Genomic DNA, 15084 nt, shown 5'->3' with positions numbered 1-15084 from the left:
TGGCGTATTTTTACACTTGTAAAAAAATATCATTGAAGTCAATGGGATAGCAAAATTTACAAGTGTAATTTTACTCTACAAAATAAGCTAGCGTTTACTCAGTGTGAATGCACCCTTATATTCCCTAAATCCACATTTTGTTTTGCTCCAAGAGACAGGTAGTAAGTCATAGCACACAACATACTTACAGTTTCAGGATCATTCTCAAAAACTTCTCTGGCCTCCTCTTTACTGCACCTCTCCTCTACACACTCGCGCTCCAAATGGCCTTGCTTGGTCTCTTCAAATATATGGTTAGCCCTTTTTAGCCTTGGGCGGAGAAACTGTGATGCTTCATTAGCTTGCAACATGATTCCTGAAGCCAACATGTAACAAAAACATACACAAATATTATTTCATCTGTGAACACATTGCTGGGTCTATCATGATTTTTACTTTTGTGACAGAAGAAAAAGTTGTGCATGCAGGACTTTTTCTTCCGTTACAAAAGTAAACAAATGAGAAAGAAGAAAGCTTGTGTCATGTTTTTTACATTAGAGTCTATGAGAACAAATGCAGACTGAGGGAATCCATCACTCTGTTATGATTAATGTTCACTGTTCTCATCCTACGATGAATAAAAGTAACAGACATTAGTAATGCTAGGGCCACATAGCGACTTTGGCCGTAACTTCCGTCACACAACCAAAGATTGCAGTGTGGTTCTGCAACTTCTGCACTCGTGTCAGTGAACGGAGTTACACCATGACCCCACAATATGCCATGACCATGATTTCTAGTCGCTACAAAGCTTGACTCAACATTGGTAACTTTTTTTTTTACAATGGTTACAGCACCATCGGGGTTGCGATGCAAGTCCATTCACTAACATAAGTGAAAGTGTGGAAGAGCATATACGGCAATCTTTAGTCGTGTGATGGGAGTCGTAGCTAAGGTCACTGCTTGGCCCTCACCTAAGGCTTGGTTCACATAGCGTTTTTTGCATCAGGTAATAGTATAGTATATATATATCTATATAGTATATACTATATTATACTTGTACTACTTATACCCTTCTGCTCAATTCACTCCTGGCTCAAAAAACATAGCAAAATCTGCAACATAAAAAGGCTACTATTCTGCATTGTGGGGCTTCAGCCTTAAAACTCTAATTTACTTCAATGAAATTCTCCTAAGGCCAGGGCCCCAAGTGGAAAAAAGCACAGCATCTTACAGTCACTGTATAGTGGATGACATTCTAGGGAATCCCATCCCCACAGAGTGGGAAAATATGAGCTGCGGACATACTGCGGTTTTGGAAATCGCAATATGTTAATTATACTTATGGGAAACGCTGGCGGTTTTCCTAAAGATATAATGGAAGAAAAAAGTCTGCAGAGGAAAGCTGAGGATTTTCTGTGAAAAGTGCTGCAGGAAAAATTGCGATGTGTTGCAGTTTTTCCTGCAGTGCATTATTGCTGTAGGATGCTATGTGGGGCCTTAGCCTCGAGATCAAGCAGGACACATTTCTTTTGCTAGCATCTGACTCCCTTTGAAATAAATAGCGGGTGGAATTTTATGCTGGTGGTTCCCCTATAGGTATAATTGAAGCAGAAAGTCCGCAGTGGAAAACTCTGCGGACTTTCTGTAAAAAGTGCTATGGGAAAAACCTTGATGCATTTCCGCCGTGGTTTTTCCCACAGCGTTTTTTGCTGTGGCCTTATCCTAAGGCTGTAATTGCTGTCAAATGTCATGATTTGAAGGGGGTAAATAGTTATTCAGTTACTTTACTTAACATATCATTGTAAATTACTGGCCATTTACAATAAGGTAGGGTTAGTGTCCGCACAGAAGGTGTTCGTTTAAAAAAAACAAAACAGACACCTATCATAATGGACACAAATGGACAGTAACTGATGGCTTTCAGTTACTGTCCATTGCCTGTAGACCTCAATGTTGAAAGAAAAAAAAAAAAAGACCATTGCTGTCTGTTTTTTCAAACGGACAAAAAAGTCCTTCATGTAGGATTTTTTTGTCGGCTTGAAAAAACGGAAATGGTTATAAACAGACACTTAAGGACACAACGGACACTAAAGGACAACAGATAAAATCCCATTGAAATAAATGGAAATTGTAACAGACACAGCTAGGGTCCGTTGCTTGAACGGACAGTAGCCAAGGACACTGCTGTCGGACACCAACGATAGTGTGAACACCCCCTAAGCCATGACTACCGTTCCACATCTGTTGTCTAAAGACTGTATCACACAGCCAGATTTCAGACCCTTGAGCCAATCAAGGAAAAAACATGGGGTTCAGTACTGGTTTGCAGTGACCTTATTACACAGGTTGATGCAAAATGATGGGGGAAGAACAATCTCTAAAGCGATCGTTTATCTCCCATTTAACTGCATGGGTTTATCGGCACCACTACCCTTATTATACAGGTAAACGTGCTGTATAATTTCTTCAGCATAAAAATATGAATTAACCATGCATTTGCCACTGTCATTGCCAATAATAGCTCTGAATAGGATATTAACAGACAACAGTGAATCCAGATGGACTACAGTAAATCTGTCAGGATACTACTATTTAACAATGCTTTTCTATTACTGCAATTATGGTCTAGGGGCATTGCTTCATAAGGATTTTATTAGACAAAATAATTTTTTTCTAGACTTACAATCAGCAGGTAGCTTTTGGGTGCAGAGATAGCAGTCACTTCTGGGCCCGGGACCCTGAGGGGACACCCCTAAGGTTGCTCTACTGCATAAAATATACAACTATTCTAAATGGCACAAGTTAGGGACCCTATTACAGACTATGCACTGGGACTCTGGAGCTGCAAAGCAACTATAATGCTTTGGCAAAAGTCCACACCATGTGGGCTGGAAGAAGCGCTAGAAGCGAAACAGCCGTAGCTCTGTGAATGCACTGACCTGTTCCCATCACTCTATGTACCCGAGCACAAAAAAAGCAGGTTTTTAAAAAGGATTAGTGAGTGCTCCGCTTATTCTTCTTCTAAGTGAAAAATCTACACGGGTATATAAATGTTTCTTTATTGCTATTTTGGTCAAACTGCAGTTTTTTGATAGAGGCAGTTCCTGTTGAAAATTACACAATAATTCACAAAGAGAGTCAAAGGGGTTTTAAACGTGCACGTGGCTGCTTGGCATACGCTATATTAGTCAGAACTCTCCTTTGCAGAACAGAGGAGTTTAGGGCATGCATTTAGGATTGCTCTGGAACTGCTGAACTTTTTACAAATTAACAAAGGATTCTGGCACAAGTAACTATTCCAGTTCATATGACATAAATGTTCACTTATCAGATGGTATAGAGAGAGTAAAACAGGTAATACACAAAATGGTAAAATGGGCACACACCATAACAATAACCTGAAACCCTAAGCCTGTGCTCCATGTACCAGTCAAAGCATGAGTTTTGTGTTTTACCATTTCTATTGCAACTTCTTGTATAGGCAGTGAGGGCTGCCAGTTTGTGTATTCTGATCGATAAGTGGTATTGGTTATAGAATATTGATATATCATATGCTTTACATAAATTACATAGGCTCCTCTGAGCAAGAAGTGACCTAAGAAGTAGCTCATCCATCTCTGATGACCTTTACCATTCTGCAGCATTGCCCAAGAGGATATAAACAAACCCATGCCAGCTGCTTCCCTGGTTGACATGTGCCTGGTGAAGCAATCATGGAGACTGCTGACAATGCAGCTCAGTCACCATCCCAAACAGCTGGCACGTTCTGGGTGTGATGCCAATTACCATGGGTGACAATAACAAACATTCCTATCCCTAGGGGGTCCCACTGTCCTGCCCTCCAGCACCCCAGTACTCACTGCCATGTGAGGTCTCCGCAGTCACCAGCAGGAGAAGCAGCGCGGCTGTCAGGCTCAAAGCACTGGCCATGGTGAGTGCACAAGCCCGGCCAGATAGAGGTGATGTCCCTGCTATGGAGCTGGAGATCCGGAGCCAGGACTGCCTGAGGGGAGAGAAGAGGATTCACAGCGGGCAGCAGCCACAGTCACAGGGGGCAGTAGCCACAGTCACAGCGGGCAGCAGCCACAGTCACAGCGGGCAGCAGCCACAGTCACAGCTGGCAGGCAGCACCTCTCACTCACTCACTCACCCTCTCCCTCACTCACTCACTCTCTCACTCCCTCCCTCCCAATCATTTGATAAAAGTTTGCACACATCTCCAGACACACCTCTATGTCCCTGACGTGATCCCCGGCAGCCTCCTTACACGCTCCCCAGGCGGGCACACATCAGTCAGCCATGACTATAAATATCGCCCTGATATTAATTATAGATTGCCCGTGCGCGCGGACTGGCACTCAGAAAGTATGTGCCCCCTCCCTCCCTCACCCATAGTACCAGGGCACTACCAAAGGACACAGCAATGTGCATGGCGATACAAAGTAAAAGCCCCCTCTCCTCCAGTACGTACAATGCGGCAGCCTGGCGGCTGGGCTGTATTGTCACTAGAAGTACAGTGAGGAGGACGAGTGCCCGGGGCTGCTGACATGACAGAGCCCCCTCCCCTGCCTGCCTTCCTGCCTGTGGAGCTGAGTGTTTACAACACAAGAAAGAATAGGAGAAATGCTTGATAATATGGCACCACCTGCTGACAAGCTCCACACAGCACTGACCTGGATTCACACACAGCTGTGCTGGCAGCCACAATGCACACTTCACTCATGTGTCCTGAGAACAATGGATTTCATAGATTTCTTGTGGTCAGAAATGGCTTTAGTTCTGTACTACCAGGAGAGCTTACTGGTCCCTGGAAATAGACTGGATATATTCTAAATGTACTAAATACTGACATTCACATCTAGGCTGGATTCACACATGCGGCATTTCTCGTGAAGTTTTCATTGGCGTTTTTCACATTTCTGTTTCAGCTCCAAAATGCTATCAGACGTCACTAGAACCCCTTCCCGCCACAGGCACTTTTCGATTTTTGCTTTTCACACTCCATCTTCCTAATGTTATAATTTTTTTTTGTTCTTTTTACTTTCACATAGCCGTCTGAGTACTTTTGCGGGATAAATTGTGTTTCATAATGGTACTATATAATAATCCATATGATTTACTGGGAAGCTGGGGGGAAAATTCAAAATGGGGAAAAAAAAACTATGTTTGGGCCTCTTTCTTACAGGCTTTGTTTTTACAATATTCACTGTACAGCCATATTTACATGTCACCTGTATTCTACGCGTCAGTACGATTACAGCAATACCAAATTTATATAGCTTTCTTTACATTTTAACCCCTTAAAAAGTCTTCACACGGAGTAAACACTCAGCTCATTCTGAATGTAAACTCGTTCAGAATGAGCGGCGTTAAAACAGATCCCATTGATTTCTATGGGTGTCGGCATACGCTCGTATCACATTGAAAGCAAAGGTAAAAAAAAAGCCTCCCATTGATTTCAATGGGTAGCGCGCGTATGGCGGCACCCATAGAAATCAATGGGATCTGTTTTAACGCCGCTCATTCTGAACGAGTTTACGTTCAGAATGAGCGGAGTGTTTACTCCGTGTGAAGGTTCCTTAAAGGGGTTGTCCCACATCGCATACTTCAGTCTTCGTTTCTGTGAATTCTTCTGTCTTCCGGCTTTGTCTCGTCATTGGTGGGCGGGGTCACATATGCAAATCCAAGCGGCGAGATGCCGCCGGCCCTGCGTGCGCGCTCATAGACCAGTCTAGCCTTCACAGTGCAAATACATTGTGAAGGCTAGACTGGTGTATGAGCGTGCACGCAGGGCCGGCGGCATCTCGCCGCTTGGCTTTGCATATGTGACCGCAGAGCGGAATAACAGCATCGCTTCTGCCGCTGCTGGCTTCATGCAGGGCAGAAGCATAGAGATGTTGCTGGCTTCACCTGTGCCGGCAACTACCCCCCCTCCAGGCTCGCTCCCGTGCACTTAGCCCCTCCTCCCTCCCCCCTGAGAGCAGGCAGACACATCACTTGACTCATGAGCAGCTAGGTCAGGGCTGTGGCCACAAAAAAATGAATAAAGTAAGATGGTGGCCAAACAAAGCAATTTTGCTGAAGCAATGTATTTAGGAAAAGTCTTACATTCACATTAACAAGCATTATAGATAGGATCCTTGTGACAGGACAACCCCTTTAACTTTAGTACTTTTAAGTTTTGGGTTTTTTAAGAAAATCAACGTGAACATTAACAGATTTAAAAAAAAAAAAAAAAAACTAGACATGCACAACCCCTTTGAGATAAATGCATCCGGAACTGTTCACATTGCACACCGTTGTGGACCCACAAAAGACGGTCATGTGAGTGGGGAGTTACAGAGCTTGAATTATACAAACCACAGTGGCCCACACACATTACAATCTGTTGCACAGTGGCCCCAACACAATACAATATGCTCCATAATGGCCCCACACACAGTACAATATGCTCTACAGTGGCCCTCACACAGTATAAAATGCTCCCAATAGCTCCCTTGAGCCACTTCATGTGAATCCAATTAAATGTGTTTTGCTATTATTATACTCTGGGGTCTGAGGAGTAAATCCAGGGAAGATGTGTAAGAATAACAAACACTTATACTCACCTTGTCTCACCTCTCCTGGGCATCATCGCTCTGGCACTCTCCATCATCCTCTTCAGTTCTCTTCCTCCTGTGACTGATACAATGCACCCCAGAGGTCACCCTTGGGGCCTGTGATTGGGCCTCAGTGGTCACGTGGGTGCACTGATGTCACCGTGACTGTTGAAGCCCTTCACGTTGCCCATGACAACCACAGATGGAATAGGCAATGGGAAATCCAACAGTACCCACCCTTAACTGTCATTGTGTATGGCCCTTAACGTGAGCCTTTCCAAATTAAGTTACAGGCCCATAAGCTGAGCTACCAGCAGAGATTGAGGCCCTTTAACTTAGTTCAGCCTTGCACCAGCACAGTTTTTTGCCTTTTGGGTGAGTTGAGCATTGCACCAGCAGAGTGTTAGCCCCTTTAAAATTCTTAGCCCCTAAAACGGTGTTTCCAGAACCATCAATCTCATTGTGTGGGATTGATGCAGTGGATTGGAATGATGACCCAGATATTGACCTTGATTGTGATTGGGAAATTGATAACATTTTGGCATCAAATCCTGGGGGACTGAAAAGGACTGCAAAGGTGGAGAATTGGCTGCAACCACTACTACCGGTAATGGTCCTCTAATATCGGACTCTACATTACCTCTACAGGGTTCTGATCAGGTGTTAATAATCCAAACAACATGTACTTTAGATGTAGATCAGAAACCACTTTCCCTTCTGACACCAAATTTTCCTCCTCCTCCCTGTATAAGCCAGCCGGATATTGAGCGGCCGTTGTGACCTATGCCCTTCCCCTCAAGGGGAGTTTTTGTCCCATTCATTGGTGGCCCGGGGAGGGGGGTGGGGCCTCCCACAGGAGTATCTGAGCAGCTCTGGGCGGGGAACTTCCTTTTGAATTCTGGCCAGAGCTGACAAAGCAACCCCCCACCCACCCACACCTAAACCGAGCCGCTAAGTCATTTTCTTTTCATTTATGATTGTACCCCTCTTTCCTTGGATGCCTTTTTCTTGAAGAGTAAAATATAACAGGTTATGGACTCTAGACACGTTGATCCAGGGTTTTCATACTGACTGCCAGATTTGGAGTCGGGAAGGAATTTTCCCCCTGAAATAGGGCAAAATGGGGTTTTTCGCCTTTCTCTGGATCAACACTGTAGCGTTTTGTAAGGAATAATGTCCTTATCCAACCTCATTGACTATGTAACTATTTAACCGTGCAGATAAAATTTGTTTGTTTCTTCTTTCTGTTAGCAAATGTCATGCTGTAAATATATATTTGCATTAAATTGTTGTCACAGCAGGCATAGTAGCAGGACCTTGGCCCCCTTTCTCAGCGATATAGAGTACCAGCAACGTGCCCCACCGGGGGGCACACACCAAAACATTCGCTGAGGAGGAGGGGAACAGGGGTTACTGCTTATGTCAGATAATATATATTTAATAAAGCTGTGGCCGACCCCACCCATTCAAAGGTAACTTGGTCCGTATTTATGTGAAGATCACACACAAGGGGTTTAGTGGAGGGGAAGGGGGGTTTTGGTTTGGTCTCGATAAAGGCTCAAATACGGCCGGTCGTAGCCACTAAAGGAAACCTTGCCTTCCAAGGCATATCCTGGAGCTGCGACTGAGCCAAATCTAAACACAGAGTCCTTTGGAACTGAACAGAATTCATCAGCAGTGTTTTTGGCCCTTAAGGTTAGTTGAGCCTTGCACCAGCGGTGTTTTTGGCCCTTCGAGTGAGTAGAGCTTTGCACCAGCAGTGTTTTTGGCCCTTGCAGTGAGTAGAGCCTTGCACCAGCAGTGTTTTTGGCCCTTGAGGTGAGTTGAGCAGTGTTTTTTGACCTTCAGGTGAGTAGAGCTATGCACCAACAGTGTTTTATTTTTTTGGCCCTTGAGGTGACTAGAGCCTTGTAGCAGCAGTGTTTTATTTTTTGGTTCTTGGGGTGACTAGAGCCTTGTGGCAGCAGTGTTTTATTTTTTTGGCCCTTGGGGTGACTAGAGCCATGCAGCAGCAGTGTTTTATTCTTTGGCGCTTGGGGTGACCCCTAAAAAATTAGATTTCAGGCCCTTGGAGGTGAGCCCTAAAACATTAATTTTCAGGCCCTTGGGGGGAGCCCTAAAAAATTATTTTGCAGGCCCTTGGGCTGGAGCCCTAAAAAATTGCATTTCAGGCCCTTGGGGGGTATCCATGAAAAATTTATTAAAATTTTAAAAAATTAAATTTTTTTAAGAATTACATTAGGGTGAAGGGGCTGGGGTTGGAGGAGGAGGATGATGATGAGTGAATTGGGTGCTGGCAGCCCCTCTCCAGTACCTGGACTGTGGACTGGATACCCAGCTGGATATCCACGTCCTCGCCCACACCCCCTGCTGCTACTGACGAGGGGCACTGCTGGCAGCTCCTCTCCAGTGCCTGGACTGTGGACTGGATACCCAGCTGGATATCCATGTCCTCGCCCACGTCCCCTGCTGCTACTGATGAGGGGCACTGCTGGCAGCTCCTCTCCAGTACCTGGACTGTGGACTGGATATCCATGTCCTAGCCCACACTCCCTGCTGCTACTGACGAGGGGCACTGCTGGTGTGCCTGGACTGTGGACTGGATACCCAGCTGGATATCCATGTCCTCGCCCACGTCCCCTGCTGCTACTGATGAGGGGCACTGCTGGCAGCTCCTCTCCAGTACCTGGACTGTGGACTAGATACCCAGCTGGATATCCATGTCCTAGCCCACACCCCCTGCTGCTACTGACGAGGGGCACTGCTGGCAGCTCCTCTCCAGTGCCTGGACTGTGGACTGGATACCCAGCTGGATATCCATGTCCTCGCCCACGTCCCCTGCTGCTACTGATGAGTGGCACTGCTGGCAGCCCCTCTCCAGTACCTGGACTGTGGACTGGATACCCAGCTGGATATCCACGTCCTCGCCCACGTCCTCTGCTGCTACCCTGGTCCATAATTGGCAGGTTCACTGTATGTTTCTCACACTGAGAACAAGCTCTCCCTATCACTCCAAAACAAAAATAAGACAAACATGGCCGACACTATTCTTATGAATCAGAGGTCACATGTTTTCATCAGCCAATGGGATTTTCCAGTTTTTTTTCAATGCTTACGTTGTCGTAGTTCCTGTCCCACCTCCCCTGCACAGTTATTTTTTACTGCGTTTGCCGCGTGTTATTCGATTGGAATCGAATATATCGAACAGCCTGATATTCGATCGAATACCAATTTGATCGAACGCCGTTCGCTCATCTCTACTTCAACACAATGCCAGCAGTATAACTTAGGGCAACAAAACAACTTGCTTTGCTTTATTGCCGCCTAGTTTGCTCAGCATCATCACTATTTATCATGGGTCTTTCTGAGCTTTTCACTCTTCAGCAGCACCCCAAGGGTAAGTTCACAGGGGGTTTTTTGGACCGGATTTTGATACGGAATCTGCCTCAGAATCCGGCTCCAAAAAACGCCTCCCATTGACTTTAATGGGAGCCGTTCACTTCTCTTTTCCGCTAACAGTTTTTTGCTGCTTGCGAAAAAAAGAAGCGAGCTGCCCTTTCTAGCCGCGGAATCCACTGCAGCATCCGTGGTGCGACACTTCCTTCCGACTAGGCCCATTCATTTGCCACGACTGAATGCTGGTGCACTGCACTGGCATCCAGTTGAAGCTAGCCGTTTCTTGGACCAGATTCTGAGGCGGCCTCCGCGTCAAAATCCAGTCCAAAAAACCCTGCGTAAACTTACCCTTACTATTCCTTTCAGCAGTTCCCTTGTTCTCTTGCCACTTGTGACTCTAGTATCCAGTCTACTCTGCGTCTCTGGCAATGGCTTTGCAGTTGGAAATGACTAACTGCACTTGCCTTGCAATATGGTCCTTGGCCTTCTCCTTTTGTGACTTTGGTACCATGCCCTGGCTGTTCTAGTCCATGGGCTATGACTGAATTGCACACACATGCATCAAGTTGCCCAGCCGTACATATCACCTTCCACTTCCAATCCAGGAGTGACAACTTTTCCCCCGACATCCTGGCTGCAACTTCAGTGTACTTTGCTGTGCATTATGTGACCTGTTTATTGTTTAAATCAGTGACAACATATTCCTCAGCGCTGTTACAGCAGTTGTCATTTTTGGTTATTGTAGCACGATCCTCCTTCACTTAAATGGGCCACACTGCACTACTCAGAATAGCTACTACCAAGTATACAGTGCAAAAAATTTTGAGGCTTCTTCAAACAGCTGATCAATGAGGGGCTCCAAGAGTTGGATTCAATTGTATAGGATTATATTGAAGTCTTGGAAAGCTGTTTTGCATTCAGCCCTGGATATGCCCCAAATAAATGATGACATTAAACTATCAGGTTAATGGAAAAAATTTACTAGAATTATAACCAGAGTATGTTGCAATACATATTAACATTTTGGCAGTGTAACCATTTTCACCAGACGTCTCTGAGTGCAAGAAAAATTTAGACCATGTCTCAAACTCTAGGTAGACATTGTCTTGTAAAATGAAACATTGGTTAAATAACATATTAATTTCCTATATGTTTCTAATACTTGTAAGAGTATCCAGTGCCAAAGAGGAGATAGGGTCAGAGTTAAAATATATAAAGGCAGATTTTGCCAAGTTTATTATTGGCCAAGATAAGTATATAAAAAGATTAGAAAGATAACAGAAAATTGAATTGCTAGCATAAAACTGGTTATATATGAGCTAAGGAACACTAGAGATATCACCTAACCTTTCATCAAGCTTTGCATGTATTAGTATTAGAGCCTGTTTACATGAAGCGTAAAACTATTTCTGACCATTATATGATTTGTACTCTGCGTTTTTTTGTAGTTTTTCCTTCTGCAGGCTCTATTCATAATTCCCAGTTGCCCTTGAGTTGGAAGGTAGAGAGTAGCTGCCATAATGTTTTACATAGGCTGCATTAAAAAAGTAGAGGAAAATCTGCTCATATAACTGCCTCTAACCGAGAAACAGCAGCAGGATCAAAAATGATCTTGTTAAGAAGTACTGAGCAGTTGTAAGGTCTCTGTGCTACCGTCCACTCGCATGCTGCGGTGCAGGAGGTGTATGCAGTTTGATTCCTTACTTAGAGTTTTTCATTGCACTGTGTAAACATTGCTCCTTTACCTATCTCTGTAATTGGACCCTAGTCTAGCTGACCTCCCTTTTGTGTTGTTTGTCTTGTCTGTGTGTCTTGTTCTGTGTTGTCACCTATACAGGAAAGACTTTGTAGACCAGTTGTCCTCTGCCGCCTAGGGCAGTGAGGCAAGCAGGTAGGGGCAGCGGTTAGATCAGCTTAGGGCTCACTGTCTTGTTTTGCCCCTCCCTCCCTTTCTCCACTAGCTATTCCCTTACACCAGGGGTGCTCACACTTTTTCAGCATGTGAGCTACTTTGTAACATGCCCAAGTTCAAAGATCTACTACCCACTTTTGTGGGCGGGGCCGGGGCGGGCCTGTGGGCGGGAATATCAGACTGAATTTCAGTTTAGAATGGAGGAAGAAGGAAAGGAGCCAGATAACTGAAGAAAAAAAGTGTTTTTCACTCATAAACTATATTAGTTTCTTAGCCACTTGTACGATTGATTTGTGCAACAATTGTCAAAAAGTAAATAAGCATTAGTAAAGTATAATGTATATTGTATAATGCATTAATGATATTATTCCATGTCACAGGCATTATATGCTGCTTTCTGTTTACATTACTATATCTATTATAGACTTTTTCAAGAAACAGTCAAAACATGCTTTTGCTGAGTACATATTTTTACACTTTACATAAAATTCTAAAGAAACATATTATGTAACAGTATTCACATGATTTTACTGAAATTGCCAAAATGCACAGAAACCACAAACCACAGTGGTTATTTACTTAACACCAATGTCCAATCCAACTGTTCTGCAAAGCTAAGTAGACCCCAGCTGGGTACTTAGGCAATGCTGGATGTGTTTACATACTTCACATGGCTACACAAGTGTCTACTTTGTATAAATCTGGCAAATATTTAGTGATTCATTCTAGGTTACATATCTACATATCTATGAAGCCCCATTTCTGTAGCCACAGTTCAGCTATGAAGCTTTTTTCACATTATAGTGTGCACATTCTATTTAAAGAGGACCTTTCACCTCCTGGGGCACATGTGGTTTTACATACCACCAGAAAGCCTACAGTGCGCTGAATTCAGGGCACTATCATCTTTCCCGTTATGTACTCCCGCTGAAGAGCTATCAGTGCCGGCCCTTCCTCACAGTAGCGTCTATACCGCTGTACTGTGAGAGGGGGCGTTGCTTACCGCCCAGTGATGACGCTGAGTGGTGACGAACGCCCCCCCCAGTACTTGTCTATGGATGAGTACTATCAGCAGGGGAGGGAGGCGTTCCTCACCGCTCTCACAGTACAGCGCTATAGGCGCTACTGTGAGGAGGGGCGTTCCTGACTGACTGTCAGAAATGCCCTTCTGACGGTGAAGAGCTACGGTACTAGCACTGATAACTCTTCACTGGGGGCACAGAACGTGAAATCCGATAGTGCGCTGAATTCAGCGCACTGTCAGTTTCCTAGTGATGTATTACACCACATGTGCCCCAGGAGGTGAAAGGTCCTCTTTAAAAAAAAAATAGTTATTCCAAATAAGAAAAAAGTAGGCATGCTTTCTAATCTTGGATTAGTCTCTAAATGCTGCTGGGCCACCCATAGACTATATATGTACAAGCGGTCCACTTTTACATTGCAAGGACATACCTCGATAAACTTTGTAGTGTTAAGCAGATTCCCAAAATTGTGCAGCTGCAGGAGTGGGGAACCAGCTGTTAATACAACCAAAGCTCCAGTCAATAAAGCAGGGATGGTTTTTTACTGTTCCTGCTTTCCCGATCGCTTTGTACATAGTGCTCAATGAGCAACTTCACTTCTGGTCCTTGGTAATCTGACCAGGGGCGGATCCAGGGCCGGGCGAGCCGGGCAACCGCCTGGGGCCCCGCGCTTAGCGGGGCCCAACAAAATGGTGCCGGTCGGCATGTCCCGATTCCAACTGAGCTCAGCGTTAAAGCAGGAGCTGACAGCTCCTGCTTTAAACACCTATGTATTCGGCTCATCGGCGGTAGGACGCCGATGAGCTGAATGCATAGGCGTTTAAAGCCGGAGCTGTCACAGCTCAGCTCCTGCTTTAACGCTGAGCTCCGGGCCTCCGGCATTTGTAGCCGCGATGTGATGACGTCATCACATCGCGGCTACAATATGTGTATGAGAGAGGAGAGAGCTGCGAGGGAACGAGGAATGGTGAGTGTGTGTGAGAACGGCATGACACTGGGGCAGATGGAGGGGGGAGAACGGCATGGTACTGGGGCAGATGGAGGGGGGAGAACGGCATGACACTGGGGCAGATGGAGGGGGGAGAACGGCATGGCACTGTGGCAGATGGAGGGGGGAGAACAGCATGACACTGGGGTAGATGAAGAGGGGGAGAGAACAGCATGACACTGGGGCAGATGGAGGGGGGAGAACGGAATGACACTGGGGCAGATGAAGGGGGGGAGAACAGCATGACACTGGGGCAGATGGAGGGGGGAGAACGGCATGACACTGGGGCAGATGGAGGGGGGGAGAACGGCATGACACTGGGGCAGATGGAGGGGGGGAGAACAGCATGACACTGGGGCAGATGGCGGGGGGGAGAACAGCATGACACTGGGGCAGATGAAGGGGGGAGAATGGCATGACACTGGGGCAGATGAAGGGGGAGAATGGCATGACACTGGGGCAGATAGAGGGGGAGAGAACAGCATGACACTGGGGCAGATGAAGGGGGGAGAATGGCATGACACTGGGGCAGATGAAGGGGGGAGAACAGCATGACACTGGGGCAGATGGAGGGGGAGAATGGCATGGCACTGGGACAGATAGAGGGGGAGAGAACAGCATGACACTGGGAAGATGGAGGGGGGAGAACGGCATGACACTGGGGCAGATGAAGAGGGGGAGAACAGCATGACACTGGGGCAAATGAAGGGGGAGAGAACAGCATGACACTGGGGCAGATGAAGGGGGGAGAATGGCATGACACTGGGGCAGATGAAGGGGGGAGAACGGCATGACACTGGGGCAAATGAAGGGGGGAGAACGGCATGACACTGGGGCAGATGAAGGGGGGGATGGCATGACACTGGGGCAGAGACGGGGGGAAATGAAACTGTGGGCAGATAAAGGGGGAGAATGGCATGAAACTGGGGACAGAGATAGAGGGGGGACATGAAACTAGAGGTAGATGAAGGGTGTATATGAAAATGGGGGGGAGATATAATTTACGGGTGACTGTAGGAGGATTATACTGTGTGGAATCACATGAAAATTGAATGAGAATGGGTGGAGTCAACATAAAAGTGGGCGGGGCCTAATTTGTTGCGGCGCGTGCAGCGCGCCGCACATTTTGTTCCCTCTTTCTAGTCTTCAACAGTTGGGAAGTACAGGTGAGAAGTGCAAGACCCC

General features: G+C 45.9%; 1 long non-coding RNA gene across 1 annotated transcript; it reads right to left on the bottom strand.

Moving 5' to 3' along the window:
- Nucleotides 1-136: 136 nt before the first annotated feature.
- On the bottom strand, nt 137-4552 carry LOC142193803 (uncharacterized). Its single transcript, XR_012715000.1, has 3 exons — nt 4454-4552; nt 3843-3985; nt 137-355 (listed from the first exon to the last, which is right to left on the bottom strand). It is a non-coding gene; the product is annotated as an uncharacterized LOC142193803 (long non-coding RNA).
- Nucleotides 4553-15084: the final 10532 nt, after the last annotated feature.

This window comes from Leptodactylus fuscus, chromosome 2 (assembly GCF_031893055.1).
Source record: "Leptodactylus fuscus isolate aLepFus1 chromosome 2, aLepFus1.hap2, whole genome shotgun sequence".
Taxonomy (NCBI): domain Eukaryota; kingdom Metazoa; phylum Chordata; class Amphibia; order Anura; family Leptodactylidae; genus Leptodactylus; species Leptodactylus fuscus.
Note: the sequence above shows the minus strand (reverse complement) of the source record. Positions and strands in the feature narration are given on the sequence as shown.